This window comes from Pelophylax lessonae, assembly GCF_965119305.1.
Source record: "Pelophylax lessonae genome assembly, chromosome: 13".
NCBI lineage: Eukaryota > Metazoa > Chordata > Amphibia > Anura > Ranidae > Pelophylax > Pelophylax lessonae.
Genome location: NC_138780.1, coordinates 48,756,902 through 48,765,714, shown reverse-complemented (window position 1 = coordinate 48,765,714; position 8,813 = coordinate 48,756,902).

Here is an 8,813-nt window from a genome sequence, read left to right as displayed (position 1 = left end):
GACCCCTTAACGTTGACATCATAAGGTAAGTCCAATGACAGGGCCATGACGGAGTCGGGGGTGGCTGGCCACTGAGACTAGGCAATGACGCAGCCAGGCACCTCCAACTGAGCCCCGTCCATCCATACCCCAATGCACTATAGTGAGAAGTCACTTCAACTTTAGATTTTGTTAGCCTGTAATGATTTTGAATGCTAATTTATGTTTTTCTTTCTCCTTCAGAGGTCTCACTGCTGAGATTATTTGTGGACTGCAGTACCTGCATGCTAATGAAGTCATCCATAGGTAAGTATCAGATTATCTGACAAATAATCACCCCTTGGCTTCTGTTATTTTATAATGAATCAGGAAGACTTTCCACCAGAGTTCCCAGTTGTGTTGCCTCCCATAAAGTCTCATTACATCTGCTGCAGAAGTCTCCCTGCTCATGTCATGTTCTGCCTAATCTAACTGTTCATTTCTTTTCTTCACAGAGATCTCAAACCGGAAAACATTCTTCTGGACGACGCCGGTCACGTACGGATCGCTGATTTTGGCGTGTCTGAGATTGGAGTCTCCGAGTCCAAAAAGACCACAGGATATGCGGGTACAGAATTATACATGGCTCCAGAGGTAAGATTGGTGATTTCCTGATATTAGACTTAGTTGTAATGCTTATTATGGGATATATAGAGAAGAGATAAAGAGGGCTCCCCATTCAATGAATAGAGAATTCCTCCATGGGGTCCAGTGGGTCTCTAGGTTGGAACTATATCCAACAAAGATATGCAAGAGAACAGTGTTAATTTTGGCAGCAAATTTCAATTTAGTTTTAGTCTTAGTCTTAAGACTAAAATGGCATTTTAGTTTTAGTCCTATTTTAGTCTTCTGCAAGTGTTTTAGTTTTAGTCGTATTTAGTCGACTAAAACTCCAGTATATTTTAGTCGACTAAAACGCCCTACATTTTAGTCGACTAAAACTCATTTTAGTCATCTATAATCAAATGGGTGTAGTTCAATTGTAATTTGTAATGCATTATTTAAGCATTTCTCTACAATTTCCAAACTCATTATATACTACTGCTGGTCCTGGAGTGAAAAATCTAATATGTTATTATTTATGCTTTGAGCATGCACCAGTTTTAATTTTTGGCAGCAAATTTCGAGTTAGTTTTAGTTATAGTCTTTTGACTAAAATGCCATTTTAGTTTTAGTCGTATTTTAGTCTTAAGACTAAAATGCCATTTTAGTTTTAGTTGTATTTTAGTCATCTGAATTGTGTTAGTCGACGAAAACGTTTTAGTCGGTTTTAGTCGACGAAATTAACACTGCAAGAGAAGGAGATGCCTGGAGAGTGACTCAAAGGCACCACATCCCAATGTAAATAGACAAGAAAATCAACCCCCAATGGGGAAGAAAAAAATGGGGAATTTTTAAGGTACCAGTAAATTGAACATCAGAGCATTATTTAAAACATACAGGTTTCATTTCAATAGTTAAAAGAAATGAACCAAAAAATAATATACAGACATACAACATAATTAAAACCAATTATTGTTTGCTGTATACATTATATATATATATATACACACACACACACACACAAAACACAAACCTGATTGCAAAAAAGTTGGGACACTGTACAAATTGTGACTAAAAACAGAATGCAATTATGTGGAAGTTTCAGATTTTAATATTTTATTCAGAATACAACATAAATGACATATCAAATGTATAAACTGGGAAAATGTATCATTTTAAGGAAAAAATAAGTTGATTTTAAATTTCATGGCATCGACACATCTCAAAAAAGTTGGGACAAGGCCAAGTTTACCACTGTGTGGCCTCCCTTCTTCTTTTTATAACAGTCTGCAAACGTCTGGGGACTGAGGAGACAAGTTGCTGAAGTTTAGGAATAGGAATGTTTCCCCATTCTTGCTAAAATGTCTTAGCTCTTTTTTGTTGCATCTTCCTCTTTATGATGGGCCAAATGTTTTCTATGGGTGAAAGATCTGGACTGCAGGCTGGCCATTTCAGTACCCGGATCCTTCTTCTACGCAGCCATGATGATGTAATTGATGCAGTATGTGGTCTGGCATTATCATGTTGGGAAATGCAAGTTCTTCCCTGAAAAGACAACATCTGGATGGGAGCATATGTTGTTCTAGAACTTGGATATACCTTTCAGCATTGATGGTGCCTTTCCAGATGTGTAAGCTGCCCATGCCACACGCACTCATGCAACCCCCATACCATCAGAGATGCAGGCTTCTGAACTTAGCGCTGATAACAACTTGGGTTGTCCTTGTCCTCTTTAGTCCGGATGACATGGCTTCCCAGTTTTCCAAAAAGAACTTCAAATTTTGATTCGTCTGACCACAGAACAGTTTTCCTCTATGCCATAGTCCATTTTAAATTAGCCTTGGCCCAGAGAAAACGCCTGCACTTCTGTATCATGGCTTCTTTTTTGACCTATAAAGTTTTAGCCGGCAACAGCGAATGGCAAGGTAGATTGTGTTCACCGACAATGTTTTCTGGAAGTATTCCTGAGCCCATGTTGTGATTTCCATTACAGTAGCATTCCTGTATGTGACGCAGTGCCGTCTAAGGGCCCAAAGATCACCGCCATCCAGTATGGTTTTCTAGCCTTGACCCTTATGCACAGAGAAACTCCTTTCTGATATTGGGATTCTACTCCATGACATTATCGTATATATATATATTAATTTTTTCAATAATTGGTTTACATTATATTGTATGTTTGTCTATTATTTTTTGGTTAATTTCTTTTAACTATTAAAATAAAACCTGTATGTTTTAAATAATGCTCTGATATTCAATTTACCGGCACCTTAAAAATCACAATTTTTTTCTTCCCCATTGGGTCGATTTTCTTGTCTATATCCAACAAAAGGTTGGAAGTTCTATGTTACAGCGGTGTTGGAGCTTCTTTGTGGAGGACATTGAGGCTGGGTGTAGATGGATAGATCTGTCCAGCCCAATTCACACATATAAATGGGATAAAAGTTCTCGGAGCTCCTCACCTGCTGTACTCCTCCTTCTCTTTACCATGGTGAGAGTTTGTGAAATTTGAGCTATTGGGGTCAGTACATCTTTATCTGCCCTCTTTAATAGGCACAATTAAAGTGTACCTCTAGGCACAGGTAGACCCTCTCTTAGGCATTTCTTGGTGTCTGAGTCCTCATTATGGGGAGTCACACTCTTTATCTGTACTGGTGACCATTGATAGCGAGAAAATGAAGGGAAATGCAAAATAGTAAAGCTGTCCCAAGAACAGGAATAGAGGGAAAGTCTTCCGATGACGGCTACAAGACTCTTAAGAGTAGAAAGTTCCTCGCTGTGGTGATTTCCTTTGACTTCCTCTTGCATCTCTGGAACAGAAAGTGAAGGAAACTTTTCTCAATGGTACACAGAGAGCAAAAATAAACTAGCAGGGGTATTAACCCTTCCTGCTTGAGGTCATTGTAGCCATATTAGTACACTTGCAACAAGAACAATTGATTACGGTCTGTGATACTTTTTTTTTTTTTTTTTTTTGCACCAACATCCACATTTTCATGACAAGCTTTCTGGTGTGCCCCCTTCTTCAATGCCCAAACAGTACTTGGCCTTGAAGAAGGGGGAATACCCCAAAAGCCCTGAAAATTTGGATGTTAGTGCAAATTAAAAAAAAGTATCACGAATGTGAATTTATCAATATATATGTGTAAAGCGCTGCGTAAAATTGATGGCACTATATAAGAACCTGTAATAAATAAATGGACAGTACTCAATTGTTTTTGTACTCTATCCAAAACCAAAAAAAAAAAAATTGTGACTATACATAAACTTTAAGCCCCTCCTCCAATATTCACAAGCTCCGCCCTAGTTTGATATCAATGTTAGGACTCCTGGGAGGCTTCTGTCATCATATATCAGCATGGAGTCATCTCTGTCCTCTGCCGGGCCTACAAATTTGCTCAACCTTCTTTCTCTCTCTTATGTTTTTACAGGTCCTTTCAGGTATACCGTACTACACCATAGCAGACTATTTCTCCCTGGGAGTGATAGTATACGAGATGGCCAAGGGCGAGCATCCATACTATAATGAGAATCAGAAGACGAAGGACCTTCGGAAAGCAATCGATAACGACACCCCGTTATATATAAAGAAGAAGATAAAGACTCCCATCCAGGATCTCATATCTAGGGTAAGTATACACAGAGCTTTACCTTCTCCTAACAGACAAAACCCTTTCCAGGTTATATATACCTTGTTAGGATTTTAGTAAACATGATTGCACATTCATGTGGGTCAAAGCAGTACTTTCAGCATGCTGACTGCTTAGTGCAGGGGTGCTCAACCCGTGGCCCACAGAGCCCTCTGATGTGTCCCGTGACCTCAAACCAGGGAAGCGCATGCCTGGGTTCACCAACCCGTTGGACGCAATCTGGGCAGGGAGCCACGAAGAGTGCAGGAGCCGCATAAGCCAACGCTTCCTTCTGTTAGAAGTCACGTGGACCCATACAGCCTGACAACCCCCCCCCCCCCCACATCTGAAAATATAAAATTATATTTTTGCTAAACTGACATGGCTGTGATAATCTGCTTCTCAGCCATAGCAGAAATTATACCCTTATCCGTGGATACCTATTCAGTTGAATAGTGCTGCTCTGCAAGTCCCCCGCAATCACGTGCAAAACAAGCAGAAGTGGTGTGCTAGTGGGGATAAAGCAGGCAGCGGGGAGGCAAAATCAAACATTTGAATAAGTTTGTAAAGTTTTTACAATACATTTTTTGGGAATTTTATTTTTTGTTAATTTTTTTTACAATTATTTAACTGCCCTGTTGGGGGGTGGGGGGCTTTGGTGAAATATCAGGGTTCTAAACAAACTCCTGATGTTTGACAATTGAGATAGAGAAAAGGACTTAGGACAGAGTTTTATCAGTTCCTTTCTCTGCAGCCTCAGCTACTAGGACTAGATCCACAAGTGTCAGCAATAAGACAGTACAGCCGGCCCCCCAGGTCAGCAGGTGCCTGGGCCCCCCTTTTGAACTGATGGGGCCCGGGTGCAGTACAGGAGGGCTGGCTGTACTGCCTTATCAGTGGTCCTGGTCCCAGGCAGAGTGATATCAATGGACTTCTCCTGGGACCTTTCCAGCAGCCTAGAGAGCGAAGAGGAAAAAGGAGGTCAGTGTATTAAACACATACAACGGCCATATTAGCACCTATAAAAGGGTTAACAACTATTAGGCTGCTATCACACTAATCCTCAGGTGCAGCGCAGTGATTGGCAGTGAAAGATCATTTTATAAAATGTATTCTTCATAACAATTCATTGCCAAATATCCTGTTTTATTTTTAGGTGAAATGTTTAGTTTTCCTTTAAAAACTCCCGAGCCAATATTACACAATAAGGTTCCATACTACGACCCGATCCAAGCATGACATAGTAGGGGGAATCAAAGCAAAATCATGGAAGTTGAAATATATGTCACTGTCAGAATTCAAAATTAAAACGGGGGTTCTATCGTTCACATATGTCTGTTGCTCTTTCCTGGTTTCTAAACATATTTCTTTCTCCTTTACAGCTCTTACAGAAAAACCCGGGAAGACGGGCATTCCAGGTACATGACATCAGAAAGCACCCGTTCTTCAAACCCATCAACTGGAAGGAAATAGAGGAAGGAAAATCACCCTCACCGCTTCCACCAGATATGGTAAGTATATAAATCATGGAGGAGTCCATGTACATGGGGGGGGGGGGTCAGCCCCAGGAATGAATTCAGCTTATTCTTGGTGATAATTATTGTGTATGGGTCAGGCGAACAGCTTAGACCTGCTATTATTTACCTGGTGATCCCGCCACTAACACACTTCCTGTCCTAGGGTGACAACACACACTCACTGCCTCTATGGAGAAGAAGCGTTGTCACCCCAGCCTGCCTTCCTAATTAGAACTATAAACACCTGCACCTCTCCTCTTCTCTTCATTGCATAGAGGGGTGTTGCTTTGTAGTTTACAGACGATAGCTGAGAAAGCTGATAATGATGTTTAAGATCTCAGCTCAGTGCACAGGAACTTAAGCCGGCCTTAAATCGATTCTCAGCCCGTTCAGCAGGGACCAGCTGAGATTCCATCCATCTATGGGCAGACTGGTTTTACTGAAGTTGATCCATACAACCAGCCTGTCTGATATTTTGCATGAGATCACTGAGAGCGGCTATAGCCACCAGCAGTGATCATTGTGTTCTGCCAGCAGGGAAGGCTCCCCACCAGCAGAACACAATCCTACAGTAGGAGGGATTTCTCCTTTAGCACTTGGGTGGTGGAAGGAAATAAAATTGTATAATCTATAGCTTGCTTTACAAGGACACTGAATTTCTGACAGGATTACCAGGTATTTTTCTGTACCTGTACTAAGCCTGAAAGAAACAAAGAGAGCTAATGCAGCCCCCACATCTAAGGACTTCACAGGAATATGTGACATTTTGGTCCTTGGGTGTGATAATGCAGTGTAAGACTTCTGACCACTAGAGGGAGATGTGGTTGAAGGAGCCTTCTTGGGGGAATTGACTGCCCATCGGGGGTTGGGTTCACCAAGCTTTGTTACCGTTTTCCTGTATCAATCAGAAACACTAATGAATGTCTTTTTCCCATTTCAGATTCCCAAGAAAGAGGTGAATAAAGGAAGAATAAATCTAGCGCAACTTTTGATCTGCAACAACTACGAGAAGAAGATAGATATGAAGGACCAGGAGAACTTTGTAGGCTTTTCCTACATCAGCGAAAGTCTGAAGCCGTAGCCAATGGCTTCATTTCCAGCACCATCAGAGGGCCATTAAAGCATATCCACAGGCTTATAAAACAGACAGGAGGGGGGGCACCCATCTATATGTAGACTGTTGCAGCAATGAAATAAAATGAAAAGAAAACTCTCACAAAGTTGTGGAGCGCAATCTGCATCCCACCGAGGATGACATCACCACGTTGGGGGCGTGGTGACATCATCCTTGGGAATCCCTGAGCCTTTACCAAAAGCCTCTCAACCCACAGGATGCGGCTTGTGCTCCACCACTTTTTGACTACTCTCCCTTCCGAGAGTTTCGGAGGCTTTCGGCAAACGCTCCAATATTTTCCTGAGGATGACATCAGCATGCTGGGGGGCATATTGACATCATCCTTGGGAACCTCCGAGCTTTTGTCTTGCAACCACGGGATGCGATTTGCGCTTCACCACTTTGTGACAGCTCTTCTACTCAAGCCCAACTACATGCCAGGGCTGCTTTGCAGACACAGCCGCTTGCTGCCTGCTCCCTGCCTCACAGACCAACTACCAGCCTGCGGGACCCTACAAGAGAAGCCAAATCATCAGGACCACAGGTGCCACAGCCTGACAGCTCTCCTGACAAGATCATCACCATCCTGGCCCTGCTCCTCAGACACGGCTGCTTGACTTTAACCACGCCCCTGAAGCCCCTTCCAGCATTAACGTAAATCAACTATTGCGGGGATGTAGTAGAGTTCAGTTTGTTCCCCAGTAAAGAGGGGGTGCCCAGTTGGGCCTCATTGCTAGGTTTAGGAAGCTCCTAGCATCATAGGACAATTTACTACATGGACTTTGTCTGATGGAAAAGGTGAACACTTTATATAAAGAGCGCCAATGTTTACTCTACCATGGATGGTTGATCCAGGGAATAATCCGATCGCCTTCGGGGGTCAGGAAGGAATTTTTTCCCAGTTGGAGCAAATTATATGATGCTGCACAAGGGTTTTTGCCTTCCTCTGGATCAACTGTGTGTTCCATAACATCCCATCGCCTACTAAGACCCAAGTCCCGTACATACAGAAGAAACCACCAAGCTTTGTGCCCCGTGTCATAAGACACAGTGAAACCACCAAGAATGTCTTCCCTGTAGGTGCAGAGATTTTATACTGTAACCCCTAAGCTTTGCTATGTATGTATAAAGAGAATAAAAATAAACTTTTAACTCCAATTCATTCTGGAAATGTATTTTATTGTAGTTGCTGTTTTATAGTATGGAAACCCCAACTATGTGGATGTGAAGCACACTTTAGCCATTTACATGGGGCAGAGGAGACTTTTTGCTCTGGCATGCTCTATGAGGGGCTATTAGTGAGCTGGTATAGGAGCCTTGTGATATCTATAACCAATTCAGTAATAAATTGAAGGGAATTAATTATTGCCAAACGAAAAGTAGTGAACTTCACTCAGCAGAATCCACAGTGGAGTGGAATCTCATCTGTAGTAGGGATGATCGAACTTTTGAAAAGTTCGGTTCGACCAGAACACCCGAACTTCCCGAAAGTTCGGCCCGGATTTCAGAACCCCGTTGAAATCAATGGGACCCGAACTTCGGTAATCAAAAAACACCATTTTGAAGGCCTAAAACCCAATAAATGCCCCTAAAAAGTGCCTAGGGTTCTGGGTCATGCCCCAGGGACTATTAATCACACAAAAAAAAGTTCTTAAAAATTGTCGTTTTTGATAGAGAGCCAATTATTGAAAAAAAAAAAGAGAGATTTCTTTGGATTTAGTGTCTGGGGGGTCTAAAGGGTGTACCTGTGAAGTTTCAGCTCTGTAGCATGTCCAGAACCAGAATTATAACATACCAAACCTTCAAAAATGACTTTTTTGCTTAACCGCACCTTTCTTTCGCTCCTAATCAACGGCACAGCCAATGTGTATGATGGGGACATAATGCAGTGCACTGGGAACAAGATTAGAGTTTTTTTTGGAAAAAGGTGCTGTCTCTTTAAATGTGCATATAATTAACGGGTGTATTTCCACAATGGGGCTATTATTACCA